At 46.2% G+C, this 24292-nt stretch overlaps 1 protein-coding gene across 10 annotated transcripts in view; it reads left to right on the plus strand.

The window, feature by feature from the left end:
* CHST11 (carbohydrate sulfotransferase 11) overlaps window positions 1-24292 on the plus strand; it is a 266145-nt gene that overhangs the window by 24637 nt on the left and 217216 nt on the right. The window contains exon 1 of one of the 10 annotated variants that reach the window (XR_015164017.1): window positions 1585-23668. The exons of 4 other annotated variants lie outside the window; for them this stretch is intronic. The gene's annotated coding sequence lies outside the window, so the exon portion shown is untranslated. Of the gene's footprint in view, window positions 1-1584; window positions 23669-24292 lie in introns of those variants that run through there. 5 more of the 10 variants (XM_086401104.1, XM_086401103.1, XM_086401108.1 and 2 more) reach the window with 5 other exon arrangements.

Raw genomic sequence — 24292 nt, forward strand, 5'->3', positions numbered from 1 at the left:
TTGGATATTTAATGATGAGATTTTCCATTTTAAGAAAAACCACGGTAAACATTTTCATACATGTATCTTTGAGCTTTATATTCTTCCTTTGAAACAAGAATGGAAAGTAACTTATTCTTGATATTAGAGTGAAACTGGGTATAAGCCACTCTACTGGCAGCACTAACAGGTGTCTTGGGGCAAACGTAGCCCCATCATAATTTCCACTAGTCTGCACTGGATCACCCCAAAATACACGTGAAGGAAAAATGCAACATCTGCTATGCAGATGCGGTGCTTAGCACCTCTCTTCTTCCAGATAGTCTCCTCAGAGCCTTTTCATCTCTGAACTCTGGAGTTGTCACTGTCCCCCTCCCCATATTTTTGTAATACACATTCTGCCTTTCCATCAGCCTAGTGTTGTGGTAGAAGTGGATGAGGGGGAAGTGAGATGAATCTAAAATAGCTGGCTATTGGGTTTCCTGTTAAGTAGGATGTGGTCAATTAATTTCGGTTGTCTGTGGGCCTAGTTCAGGCCCTCTTGCAACAGTGAGTGTGCAGAGGACCCCAGAGCATGGTAGTCTCTGCCTGGGCTGAAAGCGATTTAAGAAGCACAGGGACTCAGCAGCCACCTTGAGAAAAGCCAGTGTGACTTAGCTCTTTAGGAAATAAAGGTGATGTTCCCTGTAGCCCTCAGTGGTGGCAGGCAATCTCAAGAGCTCCAGGTCCAGGCAGTGGCTGGAATCATCTAGTCTCTGGTTGTTTGTGGGCTAATGCACAGTGGTTTGGTTCCTAATGGACAGTGGGAACAGCTGTGACCCGGTCCCTCCTTTCCAGGATGTTATTAGAGGGAGGTTCTTTTCAAACTAGAAATGACAACATGGAAGGTGGAGGGTGAGTGCCTGGGGGTGAGGAAATGTTCAAGGGCCAGTTTCAGAAAAGTTACCTGTCTTTGCAGCATTTCCAGGTGTGCCTTGGATGTCTGAGGAAGTCTTAACATATTGGTCAAATTTTTTTTTTTTTGGACCATGTTGCATTGCTTGCAGGATCTTAGTTCCCTGATCAGAGATTGAACCTGTCCCCAAGTGAAAACACTGAGTCTTAACCATTGGACTGCCAGGGAATTCTCAGGAGTCTTTTTTTTTTTTTTTAATTATATTGAAATATAATTAATTTGCAGTGTTGTGTTAGTTTCAAGTATATAGCAAAGTGATTCAGTTATGTATGTGCTCAGTTGCTCAGTCATGTTCTACTCTTTGTGGCTCCGTGGACTGTAGCCCACCAGGCTCCTCTGTCCATGGAATTTTCCAGCCAAGAATACTGGAGTGGGTTGTCACTTCCTCTTCCAGGGGATCTTCCCCACTCAGGGATTAAACCCACATCTTTTGCATCTACCTGGGAAGCCCCATATATGTGTGTGTATATATATATATATACTTTTTAGATTCTTTTCTTGTTTTAGGTTATTGTGAGATAATTGCAAGGAAGGCTGGGCAAGGTAGTCTTTATTCTGTGTGGTCATGTGCTCAGCTAAAATGTTGACCTTTTAGCTTTAAAGAGTAGAGAGAGAGGGGGAGAGAGAGGGAGGGAGGGAGGGAGACAGACAGAAAGTATATTTAGGGATAACCAGTAGATCTACTGCATTAAGGTTCTATACTTCAGACTGTTAAGTGCTCAACCTTTGTTAAAGGCAAGTATATTTCATAACCTTCTGCCTGGTCAGTGTGCTACGCTGGATGGTGCCCCTCCAAAATTCATGTCCTTCCTTGAACCCCAGATTGTGACCTGATTTGGAAATAGAGTTGTTGCGGATGTTATTAGTTAAGAGGTCATACTGGAATAAGTGTGATGGGGGGGTGGTCCCTAATTCAATGTGACTGGTGAACTTAGAAGAGATGCAGAGACACAGGAGTACTCACGGGAGGAAAGTCATGTGACAACAGAGGTACAGATTGGAGTGATGCTGCCACAGGCCAAGGAATGCCAAGAGCCACCAGAAGCTGGAAGGACAAGGAAGGATCCTCCCTTAGAGGCTTTGGAGGGTGCATAGCCCTGCCAGCACCCTGATTTTTGACGTCTGACCTCCAAAACTGTGAGGGGATAAATTTCAGTTGTTTTGAACTGTGGAGCTTGTGTACTTTGTTACAGTAGCCTGAAGAATTGAATACAGTCAGGAAGAATGTATTTCTGGCCTTGACCCAGTGGGAATTGTTTCCAACTGGAGTCAGTGGTGGCTTCTCAGCTTTGCGCTGTGTCCAGGTGTGACTCAACTGAGGTCACAGTCCAGGGACATTGTAGGTTGTCAATGACATATAGCTATGATAATTGTCAGTCTGATGGAAGATCAGACATTAAACAGATAAATGAAAAGGTGAAGGTGTTAGTCACTTTGCAACCCTATGGACTGTAGCCCGCCAGGTTCCTCTGTCCACGGAATTCTCCTGGCAAGAATACTGGAGTTGGTAGCCATTTCCTCCTCCAGGGGTTCTTCCTGCCCCAGGGATGGAACCCAGGTCTCCTGCATTGCAGGCAAGATCCTTTACTGTCTGAGCCACCAGGGGTATATTTAATAGCAATTAATTTTCATACAAAAGAAAAGGATATCTCTTTTGTTATACAGAAGGAAAGGGTATCAAGAAAGGCCATAGCAAGGAAACCTAGTCTTATGTTGGCTGATGGGGTTGGGGGCAGTGGTGGTGGTCACTGAAGGTTTTCTCTCCTAAGAAAGCTGCCCTGGAGCTAAGACATGGATGAGTGAGAGTTAGGGCAAAGATGGGAAGGGAATGGGGACCACTTTCTTTGGGAAACATGGCTTGGATGTCAGGAGCTCACAAGCATGGGTGCCCTTTGGGGAGTTACATTTCCAGACCCTGCCCCAGACCTTCTCTGTCGGGCTTTGGGGAGGGCGCTCTCTGAGACTGTGGGGTCCAAAAGTGTGTGTTTCTTTTAACTTGCCCTTGGACATCGTGGGGGCAGGGACTGTTGCACTGGGGCAGTCGGTCTCAAACATTCATGTGCTTGTGCATCAGCTGCAGAGCTTGCTCAAAATGCAGACTTGGGGTTGGATTCAGTAGCTTTGAGGTGGAATTTAGGAATCTGGGCTTCCCTGATGGCTTAGAGGGTAAAGAATCCGCTTGCAATGGAGGAGACCCGGGTTCAATCCCTGGGTCAGGAAGATCCCCTGGAGAAGGGAATGGCAACCCACTCCAGAATTCTTGCCTGGAGAATTCAAAGGACAGAGGAGCCTGGCGAGCTACAGTCCTTGGGGTCGCAGAGAGTCGGACATGACTGAGTAACTAACACTTTCACTTTCAGTTAGAAATCTATTTACCAAACAAACCCTACCACCCTGCCTCTCCTCGTGGTTCTGATATAGGAGTTCCCTGACCTCATTTTGAGAAACACATCCCTGGAAGGTTGGGTGACTCTGAAAAATCTGCAGTTGATCTTTGCAACAGCAAATGATTCCAGTGGAGAATAAAAAGGGTCACTGCAGGAACGCCTGTGTTTGATGTTAGAAAGTTGGGAGGGGGCGGGTCAGACATGCAGCAGCAAGGGGGAGCCTGGGATGGCAGGTCGCAAGAAGGGTCCATGGACACTGGGGACTGTTCCAGGCCTTCACCTCACCCCGGAGGGCGAACGCAGCACCTCTGACATCCAGTCCTGACTCGGGGCCGATTGGTTCCTGTCCAGTTGTGTCGCAGTAAAATACTGTCCATTGTCAGACTTGGGAGCCGGGTCGTGGGGAGCCTTAAATTCAGATTCAGAGCTTGGTCTTGTTCACAGCGCTTTTCTGATCAGTGGGGCTCATCGTAGCACTTGAGCTGGAAATGGAAGCAGTGGGAAAATCAAAAGGCCTCTGACCATAGACTTCCTGCTGGCCCGCCTTCCTCCTCCACTCGGGGTACACCTCTGGTTGTAATTACCTACACGCCATTTTTAGGTGGCAGGGCGATCTAAGGTGAATTGGGGCTTTGCACAGCTTGGCTTGGTTTGAAGCTGGAGCATAAATCATCACGCAGCTCCGTGTGTGTGTGTATCCATGTGTGTGTGTGTGTCTCTGTGTGTGTCCCTGTGTGTCTGTGCCTCCCCCTGCCCCTCACCTCCTTCTCTTCTCTGCTGGGGATTCAGTGCTTCCTGCCCCGTGAGCCTCACTTTGCTGGATGGCTTCCATCCTGTGAGACTGCAGCTAGTCATTCCTGCTTGACCTTTAGATTTTTCTCTTTAGGGAAAACATGATTGTTAGTCTGTATTCTCGAGCAGATATATTTGACTCACAGGCCACCTTCCTACCTCACTTCACATCCATGGAAGAAAAGGGTTTTTAAAATCCATGTACATATCTTCCTAGTTTTTATTTTATACTGGAATATTGTTGATGAATAATGTTGTGTTAGTTACAGGTGTACAGCAAAGGGATTTAGTTATACAGATACATGTATCTATTCTTTTTCAAATTCTTTTCCCATTTAGGTTATTACAGAATACTGAGCAGAGTTACAGAAGTGAGTATTAGGTCAGAGGACCTGCTGTATGGCCCTTGGCTGTTCAGGTGGGCGTCTTTGCTTTTGGAAATGATGACTTCAGCTTCTGGGGGTCTGATTTTTTGGCCTGGGGGCCATATGTTGTGGCTGGACAGTGGGGTGGATTAGCCAGAGTCTGATCCTGGGCCTTGCAGACGTGTATGCTGGGGAATTGGAGAGAGCCAGGCCGAGTTCTTGGGCTGCCTGTTCTGCTTCATTCCTCTGGATGGTGAGATTGTCTCGAGGGTGTGTTCCTGGAACTTTGCAGTCAGGCTTCACCGTGGTGTGTATTTAATGACCACACACGAAAGGCTTGACTGCCAGGGTCGCTCCCTAGGAAAACCCTAATCATGGAATCTCAGAGCTGGAAAGAGCCCCCTGGGCAAATCTGAGGGGAGAGACCTTCCCTGGGATGAGGGAGACCCCCAACTTGGGGTTCCAGTTCCAAAACCAGGACTTCTGATGGAGAAGCCTGTTTAAAAGCACTGGAGGAGTTGCCAGCTTTCTACTTTTGTTACACAAATTAATAATGGTCCAATGTAGCAGTCTGGGAGAGCTAGGTTTTTATAAAGAGACAGACCCAGGTAAGAGTTAAGACTAAACAGCCAACCGCATTTCCGGTCTGAGCTATTTTTAAGTCTCACCTCGTTTTTGGTGCATCCATTGGTGGATGCTGGGTAAGCGAAGAACCCAGCCTCGGGTGATTTTCATTTCTCTTTGCCTAAAAATAGCCTTCTTCCCCTCCCATGACTGTCAGAAATTCTTGCGTGTAATGACCCATTGTTCCCAAGAATTGCTATAGGCCTCTCTCAGTGGCACCTCTTCTTGCGCTGCCCGGTGTACTTCAGAAGCAAGGCCGTGTTTTATATTAATTCAACTTTAGAGGGGTTCTCATTGTCCTTATTTTATAGATGAGGAAGTTGGGCTTGGAGAGGCAGGGAAATTTCTTTCAGGATCACTAATGGAACTTAATTCACTGGTTCCTTTTGCCTTGAGAAACCTGTTAAAAAGGCACTTGGAACAGTATGTATCTGTTTTTGTTTAAAAAGAAAAAAAGTGAATCTTCTGGGTGGGAGGTAGAGTTATAGGCCACTTTATTGTTGCTGTTTCCTTGTGTGTATTCTTTGCACACTGGTAAACTTTTCAGAGGGGTATTATCTGAAAGCTAAAGTTTTGATGTGGATGGGGACTTTTTTCTTTGGTTAGATAGCTGGTGAGGGCCACGTCTGGGACTCAGGCTATGCTCATGGGACTAGTGTTTGAGAGGAGGAGGAAGAAGAGGCTCCTGTGCCCCAAGAGGGAAGTTCAGGCCAAGGCCCAGGGAGACTGAGGATTTGCTCCATCAGCTAGAGCAGCCTCAGAGTGGGGCGGTGTGTGTGTGTGTGTGTATACACTTAAGCCTGCTTGGTTTTCACTGTTATATCTGCTTGGGCTTTCACTAAAGTAAACAACCTCAGACCAGGTGGCTTTAACAACAGAAGTTTTCTCACCATCCTGGCGGCTGGAAGCCCAAGATCAAGGTGTGGGCAGGTTTGATTTCCTCTGAGGCCTCTCTTCCTTGGCGTGTGTAGGTGGCTGTCTTTCCCTGTATTTTTACATCGTCTTTCCTTTTTGTGCATGCATCCCTGGAACCTCTTTTTGTGTCCAGGTTTCCTCTTCTCATAGTGATACCAGTCAGATTGGATTAGTACCTACCCTGAGTATATGCTTAGTCATTCAGTCATGTCCAACTCTTTGCGACCCCATGGACTGTATGTAGCTCACCAGGCTCCTCTGTCCATGGAATTCTCTAGGCAAGGTAATTGGAGTGGGTTGCCATGCCCTCCTCCAGGGGATCTTCCTGACCCAGGAAGATCGAACCGGGTCTCCTGCATTGCACGTGGATTCTTTACTGTCTGAATCATCAGGGAAGCCCAGTACCCACCCTAATGACCTTCCTAAAACTTCAGTTACCTCTTGAAAGACCCAGTCTCTAAATACAGTCACATTCTGAGGTCCTGGGGTTAGGACTTCAGCATCGGAATTTTGGAGAGATGCAGTTCAGCCCTTCACAACCATCATTAGCTTATCTGGGCAGAGACCTGTGCCTCCAGCATTCCAAGGGAGCCAAGGCCATTGGGCCTCCCACGTAGTCTATTTCAGGAGTGTGAGGGTGAAAGCAAGTCTTCGACCAGGTTCTGCCTCATGTGCATTTCCAGAAGGCAGCCACATAAATGTTCCTGTGCGGCTCGTCCTTGGAATCTGGCCAAGTGCGGTTGTCTATACTTTCAGGCTCTCTGACTGCATCGTGCGTGGAGGTTTCCCTCCCAGTAGAAGAGAAAGTTCTGGAGTCCATTCAGCTCACTTTTTAACTGAAGGAGGCATCAGCATCCTCTGCAGACATCGGCTTACAGAGCAAGCAGTGCTCCGGGTCAGAGTGTGCTCTGAAAGATGAGGGTCTTGGCCTACAGTTTGTTGAGGAAAAGTGAAGTTTAGCCTAGCCATCTTGAACACCACTCACTTCACGGATGCAAAATTATTTCTAACATTTGCTAAGCTGAATTTCCCACCTTCTGGTCCCTGTGGGAGATAAAGATTGTGAATGTGCTATTAGATGGCCAACGGGGAGTGGGCTTCTGATGGTCATCTCTCACATACTGACCACCCCCAGCAGTGTGTGTTTCCTGTTTAGGGACCTTCGAGGTTACCTGACTGCCCCTAACTTAGGACAGACGTACACTGTATCACACAGCTGGTGCCAACGTGTAAATTGCAGACAATGTAAGAGTTTGTCAGAAAACTTCACCATATCAACATTGTGTCTTGAGCCTGTACTGTTCCCAGATGAAGATAGAAGCACACTGATTTATTTCTTTTTTTGAGAAGTTCAACAAAATCAAGAGGGAGATTGGATTTGAAGCTGCATTTTGATTATATGTTAGGTCTTGAAAATGTTTTTGCTTAACATTGGTTAGGGGAATTGACAAGTAGAAAGGGGCCTGCTTTCAGCTTTTGAAAAGAGAGAATAGATTCATCTCAAGAACTGACATCTCAAAAAAAAAAAAAAAAAGCTTTAATGTGTGTGATGTGTCTGAGGAGATAACAGTTACATCTCAGGAGTGCCTATTTTTGAACTGTTTCCAAAATTCTAGAACCAGATTTGAGAAATAATAAAATATTGACTATTGTTCAAAGAGAAACATACAGGGTGATCTTTGGCAAATCTTGTCATTTTGCTTACGTTTTACTCAGTTCTCTGACTTGTTGGGAGTCCTTGCTGTGGACCAGGTCCTCTGCTGCATGCCAGGGGTAGTCTCTGACTTCTTTGATCTCTGTCTTCACATCAAGTTTAGTGGAGACGGTATATTGAATCATTTATCCAACAAGCATTTCTGAGAGCCTGGTGCGTTCAGACGTGGTTCCAAGCTTTCACGTATTCTCTCATTGGGTACATAGCAAACGCACATCCTGTTGGATTGTCTCCGGATGTTTCCTTTCGTGACCATTGGAGAGAACCCTGTCATTGCCAGTCTCGTCGACTATGCCCACTTCATTTGATCCAGACTTTTCTGAGAGTGATCTGGGGTAGGACGGACAGGAGAGTTTAGCCACAGCACCTAAGTAAAATCCACAAGGATTTCCCTGGTAGTCCAGTGGTTAAGACTTTGCCTTCCAATGCAGGGGTCATGGGTTTGATCCCTGGTTGGGGAGTTAAGATTCCCACCTGCCTTGTGGCCAAAAAACCAAAACATAAAACAGAAGAAATATTGTTAATGAATTCAATAAAGACTAAACATGCTCCACATCAAAAAAATCTTTCAAATAGATAAAAAAAAAACCATACACAAAAAAACCCCAACTAAAACACTACATCCATGTACCCACCATCCAACTAGAGAAATATAACATTACAGATGTAACTGAAGCCCAGTACATACTACCTGTGTCTCCCAGAAAGATATGCCCAAGTCCACGTCCCTCTCCCCTGTAAACGTGACCTTATTTGGAAATAGGGTCTTCATCATTGCAGTTACCTTAGGGTCTAATTTAATGGAATCACCCTGGATTTGGGAGGGCCCTAAATGGACTGAGAGCTGTCCTTATCAGAGAAAGAGGAGTGAGGTTTGAGACACAGACACAGGGAAGAAGGTTGTGTGAAAACAGAGGCAGAGACTGGAATCGTGCCACAAGCCAAGGAGGGCCAGGGACCACTGGAAGCTGGAGGTGGCAAGGAGAGTTCTCCCATAGAGCGTCTTGCTTTCAGACTTCTGGCCCCTAGACCTGTGACAGAATAACTTTTATGTTATTTTTTTTAAACAAGACATAAACAATTTTATGCTGTATTAGTCCAAATAAATAACCAGGTGAATAGAATCCACATTATGAAGAGTTGCTGCTCATCCCCATGATCTGTGCTTTATGCAGTAGTTTGAAAGAGATTTTTAAAGACAAAAATCCAGAGATTCCCACTGTGCTTAGGGTGGACTTCTGACCATTACTTCCTAGGGTCTATAAGATGCTTCAAGACCAGGCCCTTGCTCACCTTTCTGTTTCTTCCCGCCCTTGGCCTCACTGGCCGTGCTTCAGTCACATGGATCTTCTGTCTGTCTCAAAAATGGCCCCAGGGACTTCGCACTTGCTAGTCTCTCTACGGAAAATGCTGCTGTTCCTAAAGACTGCCTGATGTCCATGAATTAGTCTCTGCTTACATGTTACCCCCACTTGGAGACACCATCCGTGACCATCTGTTCTAAAGAATTCCCTCTTATTACATCACCCTCTTTTATTTTCTTCAAAGCACATATCACTCTTTGAAATTCATTTTTTCTTTTTCCTTTTTACCTCCCCCCCACCCCCCAATCAACATAGAGGCTGCCTGTGGGCAGAACCTTTGTTTGTTCATCCCTCCCTGGGTATCCCTGGCATGTACCTGACTGCCAGCTCCAAAGAAGGAACTCAATAAATATTATTGGTGACTCACTGAATGAATAAATTCCTGTTAATGCACTTTGGAAGTTATGAATAAAGAATGAAATTCCTGTTTGAAATTATACTTTTGGCTGTTGAACGGTCCTTCTGGAACAAGATTCAGCTTGGAGATACCACCATGGGGTATGACATCAGTTGTGCTCATGAAGGTTTTATTAACAAGCATCCAGGATGTAGCTGAGGAAAATTGTGGTGTCGAAATCCCGTGCCACGCTTCCCCATCACTCTCTTTCCTGCTTTCAGCCCAGGTGGGTTTTCTTGAGCCGAAAGCAGCAGCTCAGAAAGTGAAACAAGACAGTAATCGAATGGTGTGTTACAGCTCAGCAGTTTGCTGGCAGCAGGGTAGCCTCACCTGGGGAACCTCATCAGGGGAACCTCTGATCTGTGTGCACTTGGGAACCGGTGTCTGTCGACAGCACAAGGTCTTTATTGCGTTCTCATTAAATGATGGATGTGGAAAAGAACATTTTTACCTGGAACCAGGTAGGCTTCCTTAGGACATTTAGTTGACTTTATTTTAATAGACACAGATGTTTTCAGAGGGACCCGGGTATTCCCTCAACAGATACTGAGTATCTCCTTTCAGGTGTGAGGGGCTGTGTGTACACTGCTACGTAATCTAGACATGCTGGTTTGTAAAGCTAGTGCATTGGACATGTCCTGGGTGTGTGCTAGTTGCTCAGTCGTGTCCAGCTATTTGCAACTCCAAGGACTGTAGCCGCCAGGCTCCTCTGTCCATGGGATACTCCAGGCAAGAATACTGGAGTGGGTTGCCATTTCCTTCTCCAGGGGATCTTCCCAACTCACGGATCAAACCCAGGTCTCCTGCATTGCAGGCAGGTTCCTTACCTTCTGAGCCACCAGGGAAGCCCCTGACCTGTGTGAGAGAGATGGAAATAATACATGCAGATATGTCAAATGCTTCATAAATGGCAATTGCATTTCTTATGTATGTGGGAGGTGTGCTGTGGAAGTGAACTTCAGGTTGGCAGTGGAGGGACCGTTTGAAAGCCTGAGGATGAGAGCAGCCAGCAAAATTCCCTCCCTCCATCCTTTTCCCTACCCCAACTCTGGCTCAGACTCATGCTGGCAGTGACTCACCCTGAGAGCAAGGGAAGGAGGAGAGGAACTTGTATATAAGAACACAGGTTTAAGGTCTGTGGAGGGCAGTCCCTTCTGAAGCATCTCATCACTTGGTGTGATGCTCCTTGGGGTCTGACATGCACAGAAATATGCTTTTCGTTATCTGTGACCCAGTCGCTCCGTAAGGACTGGAGTCCAGGGGCTGATGGATAGAATTGGGTTCATGGAGTCCAGGGGCTGATGGATAGAATTGGGCTCATTCCCCCAACACTCCACAGGATCCTCTCTAAAGGGATGCCCTGGAGGTGAAAGATAGAGCCTGCACCTCTCAGCAGAGCCTGGGACTTGGCAGCTTGCTGGTGGGCCCCTCCGGCCTCACTGGTATCTCTAAGCCCTCACTGCCTTGGAGCCATCGCATCACATGTTAAATGTTCCTCATCAAGGCTCTTATTTGAAAAGCTCGGTGATAACATCTCTGAAATGAAAAGTAGGGTCTCCACTTCTGAAGATGTGATGAGTGAGTTGGAGGCAGTTTCCCAGGGGAAGGATTTTGTCTCCAAGCTCTGAAGTAGAATCCATTTTCAGTCAGAAGGTTTCTTTTAATTTCCTCAAAACCCCTCCAATCCTGATCCTCTCCCTAAGGGGAGGACTTCAGGCAGTGAGCTCCACAACTTCTCGAGCAATCTTTAAGTAACACAGTGTGTGTGTTAGTCGCTTTAGTCGTGTCTGGCTCTTTGCAACCCCATGGTATAGCCCACCAGGCTCCTCTGTCCAAAGATTTCTCCAGGCAAGAATACTAGAGTGGGTGGCTATTTGCTTCTCCAGAGGACAAAAAAATGCCCAAATTTACCATTTTAAACATTTTCAAGTGTACAGTTCAATAATGTTAGGCATATTCCCATCATTGTGTGACACATCTTCAGGACTCTTTGCTTGCTTGCAAAACTGTATCCATTAAACAGTTCCCCATTGCTCCCTACTCCCAGCCTCTGGTAAGCAGCATTCTACTTCTTGTTTCTTTGAATTTTGACTCTTGGTATGTGTCTTGTGACTGACTTATTTCACTTAGCACAGTGTCCTCAAGGTTCATCCATGCTGTAGCATGTGTCAGGATTTCCTTCCCTTTTAAAGGCTGAATAATATTCCCCTGCGTGTATGGACCACATTTGTTTTATCCATTATCCATCAGTGGGTGTGTGGATTGCTTCCGCCTCATGGCTGTTGTGAACAGTGGTGTTGTGAACATGGGTTTGCAAATATCTGTTTGAGATCCTGCTTTCACTTCTTTCAGACATATGTCCAGAAGTGGGATTGCTGACATATAATAATTGTTTTTAATTTTTTGAGGAATCTTTGTACTGTTTTCTGTTGCAGCTACACCATTTAATAGTCTTACAGTGAATGAGGGGTTCGATTTCATTACATCCTCACTGGCACCTGTTATTTTCTGTTTTCTTGATAGTAGCCATCCTTGTGGGTATGAAGCAGTATCTCATTATGGTTAAACAATGCAGTTTTAGTACTTTATATTGTAATCAATATATAGATTGGTACCAATCCAAACTAATGGGCTTCCCAGGTGGCTCTGTGGTAAAGGACCCGCCTGTCAATGCAGGAGATACAAGAGATGCAGGTTGGATCCCTGGGTCGGGAAGATCCCCTGCAGCAGGATGCAACCCACTCCAGTATTCTTGCTTGGAGAATCCCCATGGACAGAGAAGCCTCGTGGGCTACAGTCCATGGTGTTGCAAAGAGTCAGACATGACTGAGCGACTGAGCACGCAATCCATACTAATAGCAGCTCTTTATTGAGTGTTCACTAAATCTTCCAAATACCTTGTGTGACTTAACTCTCATTGTGACTCTATGAGGAAGGTTCCAATTTTTACTCCATTTTACAGATGAGGAAATTGAGGCTCAGAGACTTTGAGTAACTTACCCAAGATCATGCAACTAGCAAAGGGTTATGTCTGGATTTGAACCTGGCTGTCTGGCTTCCAGAGAATTCTCTGCCTCCTTCTTCCTAACTAACTAAGCTGTTTAAAATTCATATCCCGAGCTGACCCATATCACAGAAGGTTTAATGGACAATGAGATCCTTTCTCAAGAACAGACTTCCTTCGTGGGCTCAGGAGTGGAAGATTCCAGAATAAGGCACATACCACAGTCGTCATGGAAGCGTCTTGTAGCACGTGGACTTCACAAATAGTGGCCAAGTCGCTTAAGCCCTTGGCTTATAAAAGACTGGTTTTTTTGGCCTGAGTTCCCCTAAATCTTGAATAAGTAATAGAAAAAAGTGAGGAAAGAGACACATAATTTTGAATATTTTTTTCTTGGCACTATTCAGCTCCTGAATTTGGTTTGTATTCTGTATGTGTATGTGTCGAGGGGTGGGGGATGTTGCATTAATGAGTTATTATTGCATTAGAAGGTTTATTTCTTAGAGTCCCTGGATTTTCTAGAAAGCCGTGGGAGCACTGAAATGCCTGCCAGTTTAAAAATAGCTGTCAAATACAGCTTTCCGTTGATATTGTCAGGGGCTTGATTCTAGAATCTCCTGAAGATACTGGAATCCTCGGGTGCTCAAATTCCTTATATAAAATGGTGTAGTCTTTGCATATAATCTATGCCTATCCTCCTCTGCACTTTAAAATCACCTCTAGATTACTTGTGATACCTAATACAATGTAAATCATGTGTAAATAGTAAATACAGTGTGAATGCTGTGCCCATGCATGTTAAATTCAAGTTTTGGTTATGGAACTTTCTGGACATGTTTTTTTAAGTGGAAGCAAGTTTATTCTTTAGAAAGAATGTTGTCCCTCTCAGAAGGTGAAAGCCTAGAAAATTAAAAAAGTATATTTTTGTTCCTTGTTTGGTTGAATCCATGGATGTGGAACCTGCAGATACGGCTGACTATATTTGGTTTATTTTTTGTTAATCTTTATATTATCTGATTGTGTGTGTGTGTGTGTTTAAATAACACTTTAAAATATTGTGTGGGCTTCACTGCACGTCATGTGGAACCTTAGTTCCCAGACCAGGGATTGAACCCGTGCACGCTACAGTGGAAGTGGGGACTTTTAACCAATGGACCACCAGGGAAGCGCCCTCATTTTTGGTCAGGCCTAATATTAGTCAAGTTTTCTTTAGGGTGTTACCGAAGTGACTGCTGGCCGCAATTCCCCGTATCACTTCTAAAGTTTGCGTTGGCTTATTATATTAACAGACTCTTCAAATTACATTAGGAAAAATACATTGCATTATTTCAAGCCAGGGGAGCAATTCCACACTCACGTCTGCTAATCCTATTAGTAAATAATGGCCCAGAGCCCGTGAAATCTGCAGGCCCCTCCTCACTCCTGGAAATGCCCTGTTTACAGTTGTCTTATTTTGACACTGTAAAATCAAACCTCTGTTAAGAACTCAACTCACAGATTAATCCCCTGAAACTTTTTTTTTTTTAAAACAAGATCAGAAAACCCCTATGATGTGTCATTTCCTGTCACAACATCCTGGACAGAGTTTGAAGGATGAGTGTTTCTGGTGTTCTGAGGATCATTGAACTGAGGAGTCTGAAAGAATTTGCCATCTATAAACAGTCTTTCCACTGGAGCTGGGGAAGGGAGGCCTTGCTCTTCTGCATCCTGGGCTCAGACCTGCCTCTGTTCTTAAGCTTGTGGGTTATTTAGCCACCTTCTAACTGGGTGACTTGTAAAGGAGAATATCTGCCTCATGGGAACTCTGCAAAGATTTAACAAACCAAGGTGCATCAAGGACCTGGCATAATCTGATTATCAGATGCCTTAAGTGCAGTGATTCCCAACCTTTTTGGTACCTGGAACCGGTTTTGCAGAAGACAATTTTTCCAAAGAACAGGGGATGGTGGGGATGGTTTCAGGGTGATTCAAGGACATTATATTTGTTGTGCCTTTTGTTTCTATTATTATTACATCAGCTCCACCTCAGATCATCAGGTATTAGATCCCGGAGGTTGGAGAACCCTGCTTTAAAGGACAGTAACTGTCATTGTCATTTGTTTTGGGCTGAATTGCTTCCTCTCCTACATTCATACATCGCAGTCTTAACCCCTGTGACCTCAGAAAGTGACTGGAGACAGGGTCATTAAAGAGGTGACTGAGTTAAAATGAAGTCACATGGGTGGACCCTAATCCAGTCTGATGAGTGTCTTTGTAAGAGGAAATTCGGACATACAAAGGGTCAGCAGAGATCCACGCTCACAGAGGAAAGACCATGTGGACATGGGGAGAAGGTGGCCATCTGCAAGCTGAAGAGGAAGCCCGCAGAAGAAATCAGCCCTTCCCTGCCTCCTTGGTCTTGGACTTCTAGCCTCCGGAACGTGAGACAGTAAATGACTATTTCTTCAGCCCCCCCAGTCGGTGGTATTTTTTATGGCAGCCCTAGCAAACTCATACATGATTTCATTCCTCTGATGCTGTCACAACTTCTCGAGTACCTTGTGAATGAAAAAAAAAAAATTAACATTCTGTTTTCTCTAAAAATAGTTTCCTTGGAGTTTTCTTCTTTAGCTGTTTTCTAGGAGGGGCCGAAATTCTTGGCCCGCACTGACCTCTCTCCTGTATGTTGATTTCTATATGTCTGCTTTGTCCCATCGTTTCTGAGGTCCTGGGCCAGTGACGGGGGTGAGAGAGTGGATGGAGAGGAGGAGGGCCATGTGACAGCAAGCCTGCTGAAGGCACCTGTTCCTTGACAAGGCCACTCTGCCCTGCAGGAGCTGCTGGTGGGCATTTCCTAAGTACTTCTTTCTGCCCCCTACTTTGTTCCATCCTGTGGCTTCAGGGATGTTGGACATCACGTTTCACCTTAATAATGTCACCATCTTTGAGGGAGCTGTTCTCTCCCTCCTGGGCTGTGTGTGAGTCAGATGTAAGATGCTTCCCTAAGCAGATGGGTCCATTTTATTTCAAAGGCTTTATTGCCAGCCATTACTGGGAGTTGGGCAGATAGAATAAGGAGTGACTAGATTTTAGGGGAATCTTCAGTTGCCAGGATAAGCTTCACTTCAACCCACTAAAAAGCTAGAAGAACAAAGGGATGTGCACCCGAAGAAAAGGGATAGTGTTAATGTCTCGTGACCGCAGTAATCCACCGTGCAGTTCACAGGAGGGTCAGGCCTTCAAAGATGCTTTTGTTGGAAACTGCCCTTAGAGATTCTTTTCATTGAAGATTTCAGCAAGTTTCACTTCTGGGTTATCTGACTTGTCGGGAAGGGGTCTTGGTTATTTGTGCAGCTCTTAATGATTTCCGAGAGCCCATTCAAGTGGAAGTGGGGAGGATTCAGTTCAAAGAGCTGGGATGCTTGAGTTAGCTATTGATTTTAATAGTCTTTTGCAGCTGATAACACTGTGCATACAAGGTTTCTTTGAGAAAACTTCGAATAGTTTTTAGGTGGCCGGAGGAAGGAATTATTTCTGTTAGTGTTCTTTTCCAGCAGTAAGAAGGGAGAAAGAAGTGATTTGGTTGTGGATTTCTTTTCATTGTGTCTTTATCTTTTTTAACTCTTTTTCAGCAGGGCCACCACCCTAGTGCTTCACAGCGTTCAATGACTCACCATGGCCAGTCCTCATCCTCTTTTTCTCCCCAGGATTAGTTTCATTTAGGTCTCTCTGTCTGGTCCATGGTTTTTGTTTTTCAGTTCACATGGATTCCGAAAAATAGAGCAGTCACTTAGCAAATATTTATTGGTGAATCTTTTTTTGGGGGAAGGAAGTGTTTGGTTTTTCATCCTTTTCTTAAAGCCTGTTAGAGAAGCAGGTTTTTTCCTCATTTTTTTTTTAATTGAAGTGCAGTTGATTTACTATTTTGTGTTAGTTTCATATGTACAGTGAAGTGGTTCTGTTATATATATTTTTTCAGATTATTTTTCATTATGGGTTATTGCAAGATGTTTAATATAATTCCCTGTGCTGCAGTAAGTCCTTCTTGCTTATCTGTTCTTTGTGTGTGGATGAAACCATAAAGTATTTGCTTATCTATTTCATGTACAGTAGTCTTTACCAATTTTTCCCAAACTTAGAATTTTAATCCTTCCCCCCTCCTTTCCTCTTTTGGTGACCATAAGTTTGTTTCCTATGGAGAAGCAGACAGTTTTGATTTACTTCTCTGTCCCTGGGCTTTCTGTAGAGGCCATTGCGGGTGGGAATGAGAGTGATGGGTAGGGTGGGTATCTTTGAGCCTGGATTGAAATTGGGGTGAAGCCTGTAACCAGCCATTGGAGCTGCAGCAGCTGAGGCAGAAATGCCTGTAGCCTCCTTCTGGTTTCTCACCTGGCTGTGGGGGGAAGGGAGGACTTGGGGGACTCCCGTGTCCAGGTTGGCTAGACTGTCCTTTGACCTTCCCACCCAAGCCTGGAACAGCAGTTGGTTACTGGATCATCGATTTTACGCTCTTCTGAGGCCAGACTCTGCATTCTTTAACCTTGGCTTCAGCAAGAAAACATCAAGAGCGAAGACTTGGAGAAAATGTGCCCCGAGCCATGCTAGTGGGTCATGAGAGCTTTGTGAGTAAAAAGTAGTCATTATTATATAAATCAAATAGATACTTAAGTCTGGACAGCAGGTAGCTCAAGACTGAGCAGTTCAGGAACCGCCCCCCACGCCCACCCCCCTCCCTGCCCGCCACCCCGAAAACAAAAGACAGAAAGAGGAATCATCAAAAATAGGTGTTGGTTCTTTGGGGTCTCAGACTGCCTCCTGCAGTGGTCTGGTTCCTCAGCAGCCCCTCTCATTGTGACCCACCTTTCCCTTGCTGCCCTCCTCTAGGCATCCCGGCTGCCCACGAGACTGCCACAGTAGAGTCTAGGGCACTCTCTGAGCCCCATGTGTCTGGTACAGGCAGCCCGTGCTCCATCAACGTTTTTTGGAACTTTTTTTTCTTTTAGATTTTTTTTTTTTAATGTGGACCATTCTAAAGTCTTTATTAGATATTTTTATGTTTTGGTGTTTTGGCTGCAAGGCATGTGGGAGCTTAGCTCCCTGATCAGGGATTGAACTGCACCCCTGTGTTGGAAGGTGACTTTTTTTTTTTTAATGTAATTTTATTTATTTATATTTGGGATCTTTCTCAGACCAGGGATCGAACCCATGTCTCCTGCATTGGCAGGAAGATTCTCTACCACTGAGGCACCAGGGAAGCCCTGGAAGGTGAAGTCTTAACCATTGGACTGCCAGGGAAGCCTCATCATCAGTCTCTTTGGATAGAACTAAATAAGATTCGTATGGCATTGTAGGATTTGATTGTGGACTTTTAATCCAGCCCCCCTGGTGATCCTTAAGCTCTGTCTGTTTTTCCCTGGAGCTGTCTTCTGAGATACAGTTGCCAGGCCTTGTTAATAGTTCGTTTTTTCCGCTTTGATTTATTAGATTAGAAGCTCTGTTCTTGACCTCCCCTGCCCTTGGGAGAAGTTCTTGCTTTGTCTCCATAAAACGTTGCTATTGGGCCTTTCCCTGGTTTATTACTTTGCATTAATACCTGGCAGTTTATATTTCAGCTCTCCTCTTATTTCCTTCACATATAATATTGCCTCTCTTTCAGAGGGCCTGGTGCTTGCTAAGAGTTTGTCGGCCTCTCATTTTTTATGTTGGTAGGTAAGGATTTGCCTTGATCAGTCCCAGCTTAGTGATAAGCAGCACAGAGAATTTGAAATGTTGGTTTTAAGCCACATGATTAGCAGAGGCAAAATGAAACGAGGGTCCAGAAATGGATGAAAAAGGGAGAAGGCGAATGACCTTCTGGTGTCTTCTGCCCTTTGGTGTCTTACAGATATAAAACTGAATTGTGTTTGACTCAGTGTTTCTCGGATTATGTGAGCTGAGAGAGGAGCATTCAACAGGAAAGGGGTAGAGGAATAAAATGCCATGATGATTATGGTGCTGGGTCTATTGAAGTTAGAGATACACTTTCTTCCACAAAACATATTTTGGTAGAAGAATTATAGATCCTTTGCATTGCCAGGTTTCAGTTGGGTGACAAAGCTGAATAGTCATTTTTTGGTGCTGGGCTTGGTGGGAGACTCATTCATCCAAAGGGTTTTAGCTTTCAGTGCCTCTGATTCCCTGTGGTAAGGAAGGAGAGGAACTGAACTGTTGCAGCAGGCTGGCCAGTTAGTCTAGGATGTTAGAAAATGAAATGGGGGGAGAGTGAATTCCCTGGTGGTTCAGTGGCTAAGACTCCGAGCTTCCAATGCAGGGAGCCTGGATTTGATCCCTGGTCTAATGGCACCCCACTCCAGTACTCTTGCCTGGAAAATCCCAAGGGTGGAGGAGCCTGATAGGCTGCAGTCCATGGGGTTGCGAAGAGTCGGACACGACTGAGTGACTTCACTCTCAGTTTTCACTTCCATGCATTGGAGAGGGAAATGGCAACCCACTCCAGTATTCTTGCCTGGAGAATCCCAGGGACAGGGGAGCCTAGTGGGCTGCCGTCTATGGGGTCACACAGAGACGGACACAACTGAAGCGACTTAGCAGCAGCAGCAGCAGCAGGGAACTAGATCCTGTATGCTGCAACTAAGTGTCTGCATGCTGCAACTAAAGATTCTGCATGCTGCAACCTGGCACAGCCAAATAAGTAAATCTAAAAGTTAAAAAATGCGGGGAGGGTCCCAGGCGGGAAGGTAGGTTTGACTGAGGGGTTGAATAGAGTCCTTTGATTCTATCCCTAACGCAGGGCTGACATTCAGTGTAAACAGGGCCTGTTGATCAGGATGCTTCATTCCTCTCTGAGTCCTTGAGGATCGGAAAGGCTCTGAGCTTCTCAGACTTAGGGAGAGAGGGGCAGAAAAGTGGAGCAGCTTTTCAGAGCATTCTGGAAGAAGAGATGAGACCACGGTCTGAAGATGGAGTAGAAAGATGCTTGAGATAGTACTCTCCCTTCTTGCCTTCATAGCTGGACCATGAGTCCGTCTGTCTTCTGCAGGTTTCCTGGCCTTGATTGTAAAGCCAGCACCTAGGAGTTACCAGGGAAGGACAGGTGTTAGCCTGCACCTTGGGTGGATACATAGTGGGGCCTGGGACCCAGGAAGTAGCAGGAGGGCACTTGCAAGTCCCTGGAGGCAGTAACTTTGCTGGGTGGTCTTGTGGAGGCACGGAGCGGAAGGTACTGGACTCCAGTGCTCTTCTCCTTCTTGGGGAATGTGGTCGAGCGTTGGGTGGTCACATCCTCAGTTCCAGTCTTCGCCTGACCACCACTAGATTCTTGACATTGAGTGAGTCACTTAAGCGTGTAGGTACTCAGCTGACCTGTGAAATGAGCTCAGGTTGGGACAGCAAGTGCCCTCCTGGGTATTTTTGAGAATTCAAATCATCTCAGACGGAAAAAGTGCTCAGTCCCAGGACTGGCCAGTCACGTTGGCCTGGAGGGAGTGAACTTGTAGTTACAGTCTGCACTTGTTGAGGTCCTTTGGTGCCCCTAGATGCGGGAGGAAGGAGCCAGCCTCCCCCTTGGAACACAGGCCGAGTCTTAAGTCCCTTTTACCAAACCCTGGGTCGGGAAGATCCCCTGGAGAAGGAAATGGCAATCCACTCCAGTTTTCTTGGACAGTTTCTGTCCGGAAACCCCATGGACAGAGGAACCTGGTGGGCTACAGTCCATGGAGTCGCAGAGAGTCAGACACGACTTAGAGACTGAAGAACAACAAACCAAACTTTGGTGTCAGTCACTGGGGAAGGTGTTACTCAGATGCTCAGCTCCTGCCAAACTCCTGCCCTTCCCCTCTTCCCCTGACGGCACTTCTAGGACCTCAGCTGCTCTTTCCTCTTTCTTCTAAGTGCATGGTTTTTACAATATACTGGAATGACCAGGTCACTCAATTGATGGAGATACACTTGTCAGAGTACCTGTCGGTTGCTATGGGGCAAAAATACCCCCCAAAGAGAACTCACGTCTTCTCCCCAGATTGCTGTGTCATTCAATTGGATGGAGATCATTTGATTAGTGAGTGATAATTTCCATCTGCCCTGCAATCAGTCTTTGAACTTTTGAGCTCCACCCTCTGCATGTGCGAGACAATTAACATGGGAGCTCCCTGGAAGGCAGCATGGTGCTAAATCAGGCAGCTGGCAGACTGTACAGTTCAGACTCTCACGTGCCTGTGAGATGAGGTGGAGAAAGGAGAGAGCAAGGATGCTCATTAGGAAAGAGTTCATGAAGGGAGTACAACAATGGAAATGGAAAAATCTTGTGTTAGACTCCCCAACCTCCTGAGGCCCAGAGCCCAGGAAGGGGGAAGTGGGAGGCAACTCCTTATATTGAATCAGGAAAGTAAGGATCTTATCAGCACTTCTCAAACTAGGTGCAAGAGATTGGAGCAGAACTGAGGATTCTGCATTTCTGACAAGCTCCCTGGTGATGCTCCTGGTCTGAGGACCATCTTTGGTGTAGTCAGGTCTTAGATCAGGGGTCCCCAACCTCCAGGATCTGATGCCTGATGATCCGAGGTGGAGCTGATGTAATAATAATAGAAATAGAGTGTACAGTTAATGTAATGGGCTTGAATCATCCCGACATCATCTCCCCCAATCCTGGCCCGTGGAAAAACTCTCTTCCACAACCGGTCCCTGGTGCCAAAAAGGTTGGGGACCACTGTCTTAGATGGTAGATTAGGCATTACCTGCAGGTCTGTATCATGTGATTAGAGGTATAGGTACACAAGGGAAAAGGAACCATTGGCACATGAGATCAATACAAATGTTTGCCAAACACACCCCGCGGTGGTGAGTAGCATTGCACGGCCTCTGTTCAGATTCCACCTCTGTCACTTCCTAGGTGTGGAACTTTGGTGTCTTAGTCTGTTCCTGCTGTTCTCACAATACACTGCAAACTGGGTAGCTTATATACAACCAGTGGATCTCTCCCAGTTCTGGAGCCTGGAAGTCTGAGATCAGGGTATCAGCATGGTCAGGTGAGGGCTGTCTCCTTGGTTCATAGCTGGTGCCTCCTAGCTGTGTCTTCCTCTGGCAGAAGGGACTGGGGATCTTTCTGGAGCCTCTTTTATGAGGGCACTAATCTTATTCCTAAGAATTCCACCGTTATGATCTAAGCATCTCTTCAAGGCCCTGGCTCCTAATGCCATTATCTGTAGGAGTTACAATTTCAGCCTATGAATTTTGGAGGGACACAGACCTTCAGACCGTACAACCTGGACAAATCTTTAACCATCTCAGAACATCATTGTTGTCGTTTAGTCGCTAAGTCGTGTCCGACTCTCTTGCAACCCCACAGACTGTAGCCCGCCAGGCTCCTCTGTCCATGGGATTCTTCAGGCAAGAATACTAGAATAGGTTGTCATTTCCTTCTCCAGGGGATCTTCTCAACCTAGGGATTGAACCTGTGTCTCCTGCATTGGCAGGCAGATTCTTTACCGCTAAGCCACCAGGAAAGCCCTCAGAGTCTCAGTCATTGCCCACCTGCAAATTGGGGGTATTAATTAATACCTACCTTTAGAAGTGTGTATGGGATTAGAAGTACAAAGACAAATCTGGGTAAATGCTTACAACAGCTCCTGGTCCACATGAAGCAGCCAACTAGGTTCTTCCATCGTCTTGTCTGGGAGCGCCTCTGCTTAATCGGACTTGACCAGGGAGACTCTCGTCCTGTGGCCCTCTGTCCCCAGCACGAACTCCAGAACTTCGAAGCTGGTCTCCTCTCACCTGGTTCATGGCAGGGCTACCTTGATCCTCCCCCGGAATTCTGGCACCTGGGACCCACTTAGACCTCTAACCCCTTTCTCTGTTTCAGAAACTGGTAGGAAAAGTCAAAAGGAAGGGCAGTGACTGAATGGATGAGGATTTATGGGAAGAAAAAGAAAATCTTTGTAAAGAAAGAAAACACAGTTGGGTAGATTCATGAATTAAAAGTGGTAAAACACTTTTGGGCTCAGCCTACTGTTTTTGAGCTCAGAAAGCTCACGAGTTGCTTTTCTGTAGGACAGAGTCTGTGTCCAGTAACTTGGTGTTTAACTCTAGGAAATAGCAGGTCTGTTTCTGGGACCAGGGGGCATGGTGGTCCTGGCTTCTGTTTACACCCTTGGGGGTGTTGACTGAATATTAAAGTTGGTTCACGAAGGTTCCCTTCAGAGGGCTGTTGTTATTTAGTTGCTAAGTCGTGTCCAATTATTTGCCACCCAGTGGACTGTACCCCACCAGACTCCTCTGTCCATGGGATTTTCCAGGTAAGAATACTGGAGTGGGTTGACATTTCCTTCTCCAGGGGATCTTCCTGACCCAGGGATTGAACTCAAGTCTCCTTCATTGGCAGGTGGATTCTTTACTGCCAAGACACCTGGGAAGGCCTCCCTTCAGATCCAGGAAATAAAAAAGCAACAAGATGGGGCCTCTAGGTTTTTTAGAAATGAACCCAGTTCCCTTTCCTCTGTAAGTGCTAAGTGTCCAGGGCTCTGAACCCCAGTTCCCTCACCTGTAAGATAGAGGTGCTCAGGCTGCCTTGGAGCCTGGCTGAGCTGGGGTGAAGGAGACAGTGCATGTAAATGCACGTGTGTGCATTTACGGTGTCCTCCGTAAATGTCAGCTGTGTCTTTTTGACTCTGCCGAGAATCTTTGACCGAGCCTGCTCTTGCTTAGGATGTGTTTCTGGCTCCCTGGCATCTTCCCCGGGCTGCCCCGTATACCCAGGGGCATCCTCTGCAATCAGCGTCTCCCTGCCTGGATAATCTTTGCTGTCCTGTGCAGTGTAAGATGTCAGCACCTAGGAAGAGTTAGTAGAGAGAAGTTACTAGGGAGAGTCAGTAACTAGGCAGGACCCGCTCCTCCGGGCCTGCGTTAGCACCGAGTGCAGCTCTGGGAAACAGTCTCACATGTGTGTCTCCTTTCCCAAGATTGCCCGTGGCTGGAGCAGCCCCGCCTCACCTGACTCCCTCTGACTGTGTTAATGAAATTAGCGGCAGGTTCCACCTCGCTCAAGATAGTCCAGCCCCTCAGGCTGCCTTCAGTCCTGCCAGGCGCCATGCTGGAGGTGGGAGGCCGCCGAGGTGTGCCCACAGTGCATTCTGGGGCCCGGAGTGTGGTTCCTGCTGCTCGGATCTCAGTTGGGGCAACCTGAGGATTCCCAGACTCCCGGTAGGTAACGTGGGTGGGTGGGGAGGAGGCCTGAGTCATTGACCATGAAGGTAAAATCTTAGAATTCGGGGCCTCTTGAAATGTTCTGGTCTAGTGCTTCCTAAAAACCAGTTCAGGGATGGGGTGCCTTAGAGCATCTTGAGGAACTTGTTCGAAAAGCAAATCCCATGGGGTGGGGTGGGGAGGGCACCCCTTAATCTGTATTTTAAAAAATATTTATTTGGCTCTGCCAGGTGTTAGTTGTAGCATGTTGGATCTTTAATTACAGCCTGTGAGATCCAGTTCCCTGACCAGGGATTGAACCCAGGCCCCTCCACTGGAAGCTCGAGGTCTTAGCCACTGGACCTAGGGAAGTCCTGTAATCTGTATTTTTAATAAACGACTCCTGGGTGATTCTGGTATGCAATGAGGTTTGGAGGAACCCTGCCCTAGGACCCCTGCTTTATTGGTGGTGAGGCTGGATTCAGGGGCACAGACCTGATTCTGTCACTCCCAGCTCCACCGGCCAGGCAGTGACAGACCGGGAACCCAGTCCTGCCGGGGTCCAGCCCCGGTGGATCCAGGGAATTCGAAGCGGGGACGGCGTCGGCGAGGATCAGGAAACAATTGCTTAATTAAACGTTA

The sequence above is a fragment of the Bos grunniens genome, chromosome 5, assembly GCF_055505025.1.
Source record: "Bos grunniens cultivar Pamir isolate PY7600 chromosome 5, Bosgru_T2T1.0, whole genome shotgun sequence".
Lineage (NCBI taxonomy): Eukaryota > Metazoa > Chordata > Mammalia > Artiodactyla > Bovidae > Bos > Bos grunniens.